Source organism: Felis catus, chromosome B1, assembly GCF_018350175.1.
Source record: "Felis catus isolate Fca126 chromosome B1, F.catus_Fca126_mat1.0, whole genome shotgun sequence".
NCBI classification, from domain to species: Eukaryota; Metazoa; Chordata; class Mammalia; order Carnivora; family Felidae; genus Felis; species Felis catus.
Window position 1 is genome coordinate 86,070,830 of NC_058371.1, and position 12,722 is coordinate 86,083,551.

A 12,722-nucleotide genomic window follows, 5' to 3' on the forward strand; every position below is an offset into this window, starting at 1 on the left:
TGAAGTCAAAAGAAGGCAGTGCTAATGGCCAAAGGAGGTGAGGGGAGGGGGTAGGAGGCACAGGGAGAAGGCATCTTCAAGGAAGAAGCCTGGAGTGTGCCATCTCATTCTGAGGGTAGAAACAGTCTTTGTTATCTATGGGTATAGAGGTTGTAAAGCCAAAAAGGCCCTTCACGATGAGGTAAAGGATCCAAGAGCTGGGCTCTATGCCCAGCATAAAGAGGCAGGTAGGAACCAGCCTCCAGACAAGCAGCTAAGTGTCAGGGCTGAGATCAGGTTCTATAGGAAACTGAATGGTTGGGGAAATACTTGCCCAAAACGCTGCAAGCCGGCCAGCCAAGCAGAGAGTAGGATAGTCCAGGGAAACTACAGCTTGATGCCCAGTCATGCCGAGACTCTGTCCATACCCACCCAGACCCCGTGTGGGACAGTGGGATAGTCTCAGACCCCACTTACTAACGGTGGCTGCTCTAGAAAACCACAAATCCAGCTGTTAGTGGCTGGGCCTGGATGGAGCTAAGGTGGCGGGTGGAGAACACCATCGTGGAAACGGGGAAGGGGCTTGGAGATGGGGAAGACAGGAAGGTGGATGCAGCGGGTGCCTCAGAGGGGAGGACTGATGAGCTCTGCCTCTGGGCACAAAATGGGAGAAGTCATGTTCAAGTGAATATGGAGAAAAAGATCTAAGGATGGAGTGGTGAGCCAGGCAAGTCTAGACCCTACATCATGTTGAAGAAAGAGGTAACTTAGACGAAAATGTTTTAAAATGTGATTTACTGGCTCTGTAGTGGCCTGAAATCCTTGGTTCCTTCACCTTTAGAATGGAAGTAAGAATACCTACCTTCTGGGGTTGGTGAAAGGTTCAGAGATAATGCAGAAAGAACATCTAACACAAGGCCAGACACCTACAAGATGTTTAATAAACGGTGGCTGATAGGATTCACTAATACCACGCAGGAAGGTTTGTTGCTTCTGTTCTTGTCAGTTTCTCTAAAAGTAACTCATCATAAAACACTCTGAAAAGGAAAGGGGAATGTGTACTTGTATCAGTGCCATCTGGAATGGAGAGGTGACATATTTGCTTCCTGCTCGACAGCCGGTTCTGCTGGGAAAGGCCAGGTGGCGGCAGCTGGAAGGGGGCAGCCTGACGGGTAAGGTCTCTGGGAGGGGTGGCATCCATGGGAAGCCAGAGGAGCCACCATGAGCAGATCGGGAACAGAGATGCAGGAAGAGACCCAGGGTTCTCTGACAGCCCACCAGGGCCGAGACTGGCAACCCCAGGGAGAGAGGACGTCACAAATGCCTGGTGTCCGTTGTGTGTTCTCTTCTTTCTTATTATGATGTGGTTGGTGTTAGGAAGCCCTGGGAAGCATCTGCAGGATGTGGTGAGGGTGCACACTGCCCCTTATCTAGGAGGAGAAAGAGCAGGGAGGCCATCCTATGCCACTTGTTTTGAAAGCATTTCTAGATCTTCATTTTTTGGTAGGACTTTCTCAAAGAATTGGCACTAGAGATGTCCCTGCCAGCTGTTGAGACTCTTCTTCCCTGTTAACAGGCCCCCTTGAGAGGTCCTGGCTCATGCCGGCTGGACCTGGGGAGAGGTGTGCAGCCAGAGTTGGCACTGAATCCTTGCCTGCTTGGGTGGCTCGCCCCTCCCAAGGGTGAAGAGCACAGCACACCACGCATCTCCTTATTAGCTTAATGGCTTTGAGGTTGAAATCAGGAGGTTGACTTTAGTCCTAGGATTTCTTTGTGACCGTCTCAGGCGCCATTTTCCATGTCTGCTTCTGACTGAAGTAGAAGGAGCACCAACCTGAGGGTCAAGGGTAAGTTTCAGGCCCAGCTGTACACTAACCTGCTGTAGTCCCTGAAGCAAGTCCCTTGACCTCACCGCGCATCCCCACCCCGCCCCACCCTCTCACCCCCACTGGATAAGATGAGAATGTTTGTCATAATAACCTCTGAGGTCTCTTTCAGCTTTGGTGTTCCCTGATTCTGTGATTATGAATTTCCCTGAACTTCTGTGCAGAAACAGAAAAATGCATAGAACGTCTTTTTTTTTTTTATTTTTTTTAACGTTTATTTATTTTTGAGACAGAGAGAGACAGAGCATGAATGGGGGAGGGTCAGAGAGAGGGAGACACAGAATCTGAAACAGGCTTCAGGCTCTGAGCTGTCAGCACAGAGCCCGACGCGGGGCTCGAACTCACGGACCGAGAGATCACGACCTGAGCCGAAGTCAGCCGCTTAACTGACTGAGCCACCCAGGCGCCCCCATAGAACGTCTTTTTAATGCTTATCTAGAGATTTAATCTCAATGTTCCTAATTACCATTGCCAATAGGGACAGAATGTTCCAAAGGAGGGCCTGACTGCGTTTCTAAACAACGCAAGTTACAGGTTCTGACTTTGCCACTTAGTCTTATGTGAAAGACACACGTAGACTAAAGATGTTACTACTTTTTCATAATTTGGTGACCTCTCAGAGTTAATTTAGAGCAGTCTTTCTCATCCTCAGCGCTATGATATTTTGGATCAGATAATTTTTTGGTTGTGTGGGCTGCCCTGTGTATTTGTAGGATGTTTAGCAGTATCCCTGGATTCCGTCTACTAGATGTGTGTAGCACCGCCTCCACAGCTGTGACAACTAAAATGCCTCTAGACGTCACCAAATTTGCTCTGGGGGCCAAAATCACCCCCGGTTGACAATCACTGATTTAGGGCTGATTTAGGGTATGTATTTGAAAGGTAGAAAAACAAGTATAGAAGCAAACTTAATTATGCAAATGCCTCTGGGAAAAAATACTGAATTTCTAAAGAGGTAATAGTAAAATTTGAGTTAGCAGAAGTGTAAGACTCTGTTTTAAAGCTCATCTCCTACATACCATCTGCATATACCTTTTCAACTGCCCTTGAGATACATTAAATAAGAAAGAGAGCCAGCTACCTTTTTTTTCCTCCTGAAGGTATCACATATGATTACAAATAATATTGGCTGACCGTGTTAATACACCATGTGTTAATAATTTCCTAAGAAATACAGGCATAAGATATTAGCTTCACATATATAGTATTTTCTTACTGTGACTCTAGTCAAGTCTTAACATCTGCATAGACTGGTAATGCCTATGCCACAAACCCTCTCTCTTTTTCCATTTTCAATATGTTTAATTACACCAAGGCTGATGTTGGAAAGATGTATTGTCATCTGCATTGATTGCTATTTTGGAGGAGAAGAAAACATAATGAAGCGAAGAAAAGAGAAAAAACAAAACAAAACAAAGCAGAAGAACAGGATCGCCTGTCTTTTCCTGTCTTCTGTTTTGTGTCCCTGAGAGCTGACAGAGAACCAGTTGTGAAATTGTGTGTGAGGTTTTGCCCTGCCATTCAGGCTGAAGTTACCTTAAAAGGAAAACATGGCATGCTATACATTTTCCACTTCCTCCTTTTTTAGTTTCCTTTTTGCCACGCTCAGAAATGTAAGCAGGAAGAAAATTGCAATCAATTATGTTTGGAAACAACTGGAGTTAAATCTAACTGGGATTTGTTTATAAAACTATGCGTCATTTTATTTTCAGTGCGTTTCCAGTTTCTCTTTTGCCCTTGAACATTCTCCTAACTCCCATGGTGAATATCTTTCCTTTAAAACCCACGCCTGGATATTGAATTTGTTAATGGTCCCTTTGGGTTGTTCCTTCCTAATGCGATCTCTCTTCCCATGGCCTCCTGTAGTTCAGGCAGTCTTAACCTTACCCTCCCGTTGTAATGACCTCTAGGCTCTCCTGCTTGCGGGTCAACCTGGGAGATTACTTGGCCTCACACCTTTTTCATTATATTCATGCATTTATTCGCTTGGGTCCTATTTTAGGTCAGGCATTGTTCTAGACTCTCTAGACTCCGGAACTACGGCAATGAATAAAACAGACAGAAATCCCTGCCCTCGAGGAGTTTACATTCAAATCGGGATGGGGGAAAGTGTTGCAGATGGAGACACATTGTCTAATATATATGGTATAGCATGGTAGAATATAGTAGATGTTATGGAAAAAATAAAGCAGAGAAGGGGAGTAGGGAAGGGTGTGTGTGTGTGTGTGTGTGTGTGTGTGTGTGTGTGTGTGAGAGAGAGAGAGAGAGAGAAAGAGAGAGAGAGAGAGAGTGTGTGTGGCTCTGTGTGTATGGAAACAGTGGGCTGTAATTTAAAATATGATGATGTGGCGCCTGGGTGGCTCACTCAGTGAAGCGTCCCACTTCATCTCAGGTCATGATTTCACGGTTTGTGACTTTGAGCCTCACATCAGGCTCTCTGCTGTCAGCACAGAACCTGCTTTGAATCCTCTCTCTCTCTCTCTCTCTCTCTGCCCCTCCCCCACTCTCTCTCTCTCAAAAATAAATAAGCATTAAAAAATATTAAAATATGGTGATAGGAAAGGCTTTATTGAGAAAGTGACTTTCAAGCAAATACACAAAGAGGTAGCCAAATGTAGATACCTGAGGGAAGAGCAGCCCAGGCAGAGGAAAAGCATGTGCAAAAGCTTGAAGTCTGTCTAGTGTTTGAGGAAAGGTCTGAGAAAACTGGTGGAAGAGAGAAGTGAGACGTAAGGGGAGCATTAATGGGCGTGGGGAGGAGCATTTGATGCAGGACCTCTAGACTATTGCAAGCACTTTGGCCTTGATCTAGGAGAGATGGGATGCTCCTGCATGGTTCTGAGAAGTACAGTGTGATTTGATCTACAGGTTAATCGTATCATGACATCGAGTCATTACTTCCCCTGCTTAACCTCTACCGCTTGACAACATACACTCCGATCATCCCCAGAGTCAGATACAGACTCCTCATCCTCCCTGCCCCTGCAGAACTTTTCCACTCACCCTGCAAAAGCCCTCTGCACTCTCAGTAAAGGGTGACCCTCACCCCTTCAGGTCTTACTCATCCTTCAAGCCCAAGCTGAAGTTTCTGCTCTTCTAGAAAAGCTTTGCCACCCCAAAACCGATCTCTCTATGCTCTGACTTGTTGTATTGATCACTTGCAGTGTGCATTGGACTCTGATACGCTGTCTTGCACTGTTTTCTAAGCAGATCTCATACGAATCATACCAAAAGGCCTGTGGAATTTGAGACCTGAAGGGCCCTCAGCATCATCTCTTCTGACTTCTTTGTTTTACAGATGAGGAAACTGAGGCCCAGCAAAGTTCAGAACATTGTTCAAGTTCACTTAGCTAGTTGTTTAGTGCATAAATAGCTTTTTGCGATGAGATTATAAACTCATGGAGGGATGATACTATGCCTTATACTTCCCCAAAGTCCCTTATAAGAGTGGTTCACATAGTACTTAGGTAACAGATGCTTATTAAGTTCAATTAAATATAAAAGTAAGTGGATTTTTGGGTTTGATTGTTTTTAAAGGAGTATTATAGGTCCTTAATTCATCTGTCACATCTTGAATTCACAGATAATCTGAATCAGAAAGCCACATAAAATACTTGTGTGTGATTTGGTGTTGGATTTTAGGAATTTGCTTGTGAGTGTGGTTAGATGGGAGAATGAAAAATGTTGCCTTTCTTGGAGCTGTTTGTTCTGATTAAATGGTAAAAGATAATTCTCTCATGTCTACCTGATACATCTATTTTTGAAGCTTCAATAAGCAATTTGGATTAAAAACAAAATGTGTGTGTGTGTGTGTGTGTGTGTGTGTGTGTGTGTGTGTGTTTTACCATGCTTTGTCCAAAAGGGAAAGATAGTATGGCTGAGTCTCATCCTCTGAGCTGTTTCTTTGGAAAACTATTAGTTTGATTCACAGATGCTGATGGCCTACCAGAGCTATTTCAGGAGGCCTAATTCTCCTTTGACCCAGAGATATCATCCTGAAGCATAAGGTTTACTTGAAAATAGCTCCATGTGGGGGTGATGCTAGGTCCTTATTCCAGTAAGTATGCAATGAAACAAAGTGCCTTCCAAGAGGCTGTGGCCCAGAACATAGGCTTGTTACACTTAACCTTTAAAGTGCAGACCCACCCAAACAAATCAATAATGATTTTCCAGGGTTTCAATCTTTGCCAATAAATTCGGCACTGTTTTGAGTGTGGCCTGTGTATGACCAACTATTGTTGTCTGTATGACTTCAACTGATTGAAGTACGGAAAGTGAATTCAGTCTGCCTTTACTATTCATGCACAGCAGCCAAAGCAAAGCTCCTGAGGTTTGAAAAAACTTGTGGAGGAATCCTGCTGGCTTTGGAGAACTCTTGTAAAGTCCAGTATTAGTGACCCATGGTCCAACTCTCTGCCTAGGTCAGTTAACTCAGCTGACCAGACCACTATTACAGTAATGCTAAGAAGAGGGACGAAATACCCCAGTGAGTCAAGTAGCTTGATTTATGGCTACACACTGGACTCTAACTAGTCATCTAAGAGATGACTATCAGTGGTCACAAATCCAAGATAAAATGGAAATGGCTCAGTGAATTCATCAGAAATATAGTCTTCCTGAAAGAGAATCCAGATAGTATAGTTGTATGAAAGATACAATGAAATATCTGGTATTTTTGCACATATTCTAGGGAAAGTATTCTCTGTTGTATTTTATTGTATGCTTATGTATATATGTATAAAGTTCTCTAAATACTATAAATGAGTGTTGTTCTTTTAGAGTTGTCAAAATCTTCATACATAAATTTTCATACTTTAGATATGGGCAGGTCCCCTTTGGATATCTCCTTCGATTCATACTTCTTTTCAGTTTTTAAAATTGAGATGTTTACAGAAAATAAAATTCATTAATTTTCAGCGTACACTTCTGTGAGTTTAGGTAAATGTATATATTTATGTAACTATCACCACAGTTACGATGTAGAACATTTTCATCTTCCCAAAAAGTTCCCTCCTTTTAACAAATTTCTGACTACTGCTTTTATATAGTAGCAACTGTTTTTCATGGGTTTTACTGCTGTAGGAATTAAAAAAGCATGAGAGCTTAAGTCCCATGGCTGGGGTGAGTGGCGATCCCATGGAATAATACGACTTCAGGTCAAAAACAAGATGTGACTATAAAATCGTGGCGTCTGTTTTCTGATGAGGCTTGTGAACTGGTTCTGACAAGCCATTTCAAAGTCGAGCTCTGTAAACATTTTGAGCAATGGATTGGATATATTTTTGTGACAAACCCTGGTATATTGCCTCTCAGTGTGGCTACTGCTATAAAGGACAACACTTATTGGTTCCGTAGCAGACCCCCGTTATTTGTGGATTTAACATTGTGTGTATTTAAATGAACCCAAAAGATCTGAGATAGGAAGAAGTTTGCAGTTTTGCCAACTCATAAGTTTGAATCTTGACTTTACAAGCTGATGGGTTACAAGAGTAAGTGGGTTCACTGCTGAGTGAGCCAATCCTGCTGCAAATCATCCCAGTTGCAAAGAACCCTTATAAAGGTCTCTTCCAAGTCTGAATGAGGTAATTTTCATAGAGCGATAGAAACACGGTGTCTCTGTGAGGAATGGTTCTCCAAAAGAAGTTAAATGCTAGTGTTGAAGAGAGAAATGAAGGGGGCTACGAAAGTAATTTCTCTTAACCAGAAAAAAATGGCAGTGTTGAGGATATTAAAGGTGGTTAGGTCATGGCCATAAATGAATTTGCCATATGGAAATTAAAAATTTTTTAAATAGTTTCAGAGAATAATCAGGCTAATGCAAAAAATAACTCCTTAGGAGAGAAGTAAGTCATTAGAGGTTGAAGAGATCCCTTACATTTTTGGTCCTATTTATATCACTATAAAGTATGAGACAAATTATACACTATTGTATTTCTGAATTTGGGGATATTGAGGGTTTATTCTGTAAGTTCTGTTGTGTTAGTTTAGATACCAGCATCATTAAATACAGTTATACCTGTTGTGTGTGCAAGAATATGGGGGAAAGTTGACATTTAAAATAGAATTTGTTGGGCCGCCTGTCTGGCTCAGTCAGTAGAGCATGCAATTCTTGATCTCAGAGTCATGAATTCAAGCCCCACGTTGGCCTACCAAAAAAGAGAGAGAGAGAGAGAGAGAGAGAGAGAGAGAAGGAAGGAAGGAAGGAAAGGAAGGAAGGAAGAATCTGTTGAGCTAGAGATGAAGAGAGTCGTTTGGATACTTCGGTAATTTAGTTTACAGTCACCAGAGTGGTAGTTGATTGAGAGAGGCCCCGCAGGCTGGTGGCAAGTCATAGCTGCGGTGCCATTTACATAACTCAGAAGGTGCAATGGGAGGTATTTGTACTGGGGTAGATCATTCAAAGGCGGTGGGGGCTGGTGGCTGTACTTTTTGAAAACTAGAGGGAAAAACTGGGATATGAAGGGACCACAAAATTAATCCCAACATCCTTAGAATATAGGTATATATTCTAAGGCGTCCTTGGCATAGAATGATAGTTTCTAGCTAACAGTATAAATCTGAAATGTAGATTCTTGTTTCCTTATCTGTCGTCATGGGAAATCCCATGCTTGTATCTGGGAACTGGAAATAATTGAGTGGAATAATTCAGATACTTGACTGCCTACTATGTGCTAGGCCTCTGCAAACACAGTAAAAAGGCATCGGCCCTGCTTATAAGGCACTTCTAACAGTGAGGAGACAGACACGGAAGGAAACCATGAGAAGGAAAGCATATTCCATGGAAGTTGCCGTAATGAGGGTAAGTACCAGGCACAATTAGAACCAAAAACAAGCCCCTAAGTCACCCTCAAGGTACTTAGGCTCCTCTATTCTATGACTGATCTTGCTCCCTAGTTTGGAGAAAAGAAAATGATACTAAGACCCTGAGAAATTAAATGACTTTCCTCCTCCTCTGTCATTTAAATTACTTGGGTGACCTCCTAACCTCCCTTCTGCTTACTCATCTCTTGTTTCTCTGGTCCAGTCTTAAAACGATTGCTCTGTTTTCCTCTTGAAACCCTACGTGGGCACAGTAAATCCAGAGCCCCTGCCTTGATTGTCGGAGCCGCCGTCTACTTTCCTCCCACCTGGCACTACATTCATCCGCAGACTGTGCTTCCGCGCCCCCGCTCACTCTATTGCCTTTGCACGCTGCTGGCATTTCCTGCTTCCAGCTCTTGCTCGTGTTCCTCTTTCTTGCTCAGCTCCTTCTCTACCTATCAACATCCAACTAATCCATCCCAAGCCCAGCTCAAACACTACGTTGTCTGTGAAGCCTGCCCTGATTCTCCCAGTTGATTAAATTCTCGGTCCTTTGCATTTCCATAACACCCATTTGCAGACAACTTCTGTGACACTGGTTGCATTCTGCTTTAAATGTGGTTAGTGTTTATAGTTCTATCTCTTTCACTAAATTATGAATCCCTGGCAGACAGGGACCCTTTGACCTCAGAGCTCATGTTTAATAAATAAATCCTCACCAAGTGCTGTTGGCTATTGCCCAAGGTCAGACGTTAGTGGCAGACCCAGATCTAAAAACCTGGTTCTTCTTATCTATATCAAGATTTTAGGAACTCCAAGACATTATCTAGCACGTATCCACTCCCATCAGTTGCTTCGCCTCACAGAAACTCCTTTGTCTGTGGTGCAGAATTGCTGGGATCATCATGGCTCCCAGCATTCACGTGGCAGCCAGGTTGAGAGGCAGTTGGGATGGATGTGTTTAGGTGGAACGTGATTTCCTCCTCTACAGTCGACTTTATGAATATTTGAAGGGGAGTCTGGAAGCTGTTTCCTATGAGGGAAGTTAAGTTGAAGTGAAAGAAGTGAAGATTAAGGAATATGAACATAAAATCTGTATTGTGAATTCTTTTACATAAGTATGTTACCATTGTAGGGAAAAGTGGTGTCAGGGAGCTTTTCAAATGTCTACATTTTAATACCCAAATGAAAAGTTTGTTGTAAATTATGAAATGTGGAAATTTTTCATGCTTGTAAGGTCCTTGACAGACGCATATGAAGAAAGGAGATACCGTGTGTGTGTGTGTGTGTGTGTGTGTGTGTGTGTGTGTGTATGTGTGCATGCGCACTTATGCGTGTGTATGTGTGTTCATTTTTTTTCAAGTGTGATTTTCTGATGCAAAAATGTGTGGAAGCAGAAAAGAATAGGGGTGAAGTGAGGAGTGGCTACCTCAGTCTTTGGTATTTTAAGCCATTTCTCTCTCTCCTATCTGTCTCGTTGTCTGTCTGTCTATGTTAAGAGGACTGGGTGCAAGTCTCCGGTCAGCCAGCATTGACGGGTATGCAGTGAGGTGATCTGGAAAGAGGAGTGGGGCTTACACTCTGCACAGTCCTTCCTCTGCAGGTCAGGGCCCATCCTTATCTTGACCATGCTTCAGGCTCCGGGAGCATTCATCTGAGGTCTCCCATTGACCAGGGGGCCAACCCTGCTCTGTCCACCTTCCTCCTCATCCTGGCTTGGACCACTCAGCACCATTTACCTGTTTTCTCTTGCCTTTGCTTGTGTTTGCTGTCTGACTAATAATCACTTGTATGAATGCTTCCAGGCAGTTTTGCCACAGCATGCTGGTTGGCTTGGTTTCCTGCAATGGGAAAATGCTGGTAGGATGAAGGAATTGATAGCCTCCCCTTTCTCTACTCTTCAGTAGAGGGGATTTGCTTCCTATACTTCCCACAACCACTAAAGTACATGCAAATGAAGGCATTTGGTTAAAGAGTCCTCTTTGCTTGAGAAAGTTCTTACTAACAGGTAGTCATTGAGAGCAGGCCTCTGCTGTGTGCCACTGTAGTCCTCCAGTCCCTCTATATCTCAAGGTAGCAGCTAGTTGTACCTTAGTGTCCTCATCTGTAAAATGGGTAAAAGTAGTAAAACCCACTTCCTAGGGAATTTGTGAAGATTAAGAAAGTTAATATAGATACAACGCTTCGAGGAGTGCCTGGCTCATAAGTGCTATATAAATATTAAGCTGTTGTTAACTATAAGAATGGTTTTGCCTGCTGCTCAATAATTCAGTTTATGGTACTTGGAATAGATGTCTCAAGGGAAATTAAAAGCCTCAGGAGAAACTGAGGCACTGAGCTAAAGCAGCCAGCTAATGGAGGTCAGATGGAGCCCATTGTGCTACTTGACTTAAAATGCATCTAAACCTGGGGGCTCCTGGGTGGCTTGTCAGTTAAGCGACTGATTCTTGATTTCAGCTCAGGTCACGATCTCACGGTTTGTGAGTTTGAGACCCCTCATCGGGTCTGCAATGACAGTGCAGAGCCTGCTTGGGATTCTGTCTCTCTCCCTCTCTCTCTATTCCTCTCCGCTTTCTCTCTCTTTCTCCTTCTCCCCCCCCCCAATAAATAAATAAACTTAAAAAAAATTCATCTAAACCCAGTATGGGCTTCTGTCTACCCTCTGAATATTCTTAAGAAAGGATAGACAGCCTAATGTGACTCTAAAATCAGGTGGAGCCTGGGTGTGTGTCTTTTGGGATGTCTGTTGGAAAAGAGAGGATGAATGTAGATAAAGGTGTGGAAAGAAAACAAGAAGCAAGATCTGAATGCAATACAGGGCCAGCCAAGAGGCAGGGAGTCCCATCTCCTGTGCCCTTCGCCCAGGTGTTAAAAAAAATCTCCAAATCTGTGCCAACTACAATCCAGTCCTGCAGACATCGTGATTTTGCAGTTTGCTTGCATCTGTGTTTTCCTAAGGGCTTTTGGGTTTAGGTGCCCTCAAGAACTCTTTATGCCTGGCAGGGAGAGCCTCTCTCATTGCCTTCTTTAAGCAGCCTCAGGATGGCAGATTTCATTTGGGAAACTGCTGGGGATGGAGAATAGATGTGTGTGTGTGTGTGTGTGTGTGTGTGTGTGTGTGTGTGTGTCCTTTAACAGGAAAGCCAACTTGATATTTTTTCACGTTATTTTTAAAAAGGAATATACGCTAGGCTGCAGAGCAATAGAGTAAGATTGTACTTAAATGCCAGCTTGATTCTCAGTCCCTTTTCCTTCTTGTGTGTCCCAAACGCTACCCACAGGAAGTACACAAATGAAGAGGCAGAAAAGCGATCTCGGGGCCAGACCGTAAATGTTGCCGGGCTAGGCTGCTTGCACTGAACACCTATGTGCCTCCTCCTTACACCTCTTCTTCTTTGCTTCTTACTCAGCAGGAAGGAATTCCCAAGTATCTGTGAAGATTCCCTACAAGACTTCTTTTCCGTTGCTGCTGTATGCTTTTGTTTGTTTCTTTTGATAGAGACTATAAGGATGCCTTTGTGTGTTTTGTTCTTAATTGATGCACAGTTAAATCTATTCCCAATTGTTAACAACAGTATGAATACTTGTTTGTTTACCAGCATATACCTATGTCTCTGGCTATTTCTGTGATGTTCATATCTATATCTGTATCTGTCTATACCTCAAATAAATCCTTATTCTTCACATCTTTTTAAATATCTTCCTGTAGCAGGGCTAGTGTATGTGATTAGTAGGAAGTTACGAGGTCTCTGCCACAATCTTTGAAGAGGAATACTTTTTCGTTTATGATGAGTATTTCTATCACTGTTAAAGCCTGCTAGTCAGTCTTCTGGTTAAGGTCAAAATATTCTGTTAAAAAAAAAAAGCTAGACTCCAATTTAGTGGTAATAATGTTACCAGTTTGACTCTGTTAGAAACTGATCACTAGCCAGAATCTCTGGTTAATTTGAAGATTAGCTGGCAGTCATCAGGCACTGGTGAGACAGACACATCCAGGATAGGAAAAGGCTTTCCTGTGGCTAACAGATTCATCCACAGGAGTGGTAAGCCCATCCC

The 12,722-nt window shown here is 43.1% G+C and overlaps 1 protein-coding gene across 3 annotated transcripts in view; it reads left to right on the plus strand.

Moving 5' to 3' along the window:
* The window catches only part of MAML3 (mastermind like transcriptional coactivator 3), a 417,019-nt gene that overhangs the window by 162,049 nt on the left and 242,248 nt on the right, over positions 1–12,722 (plus strand). The gene's annotated exons all lie outside the window — the stretch shown is intronic.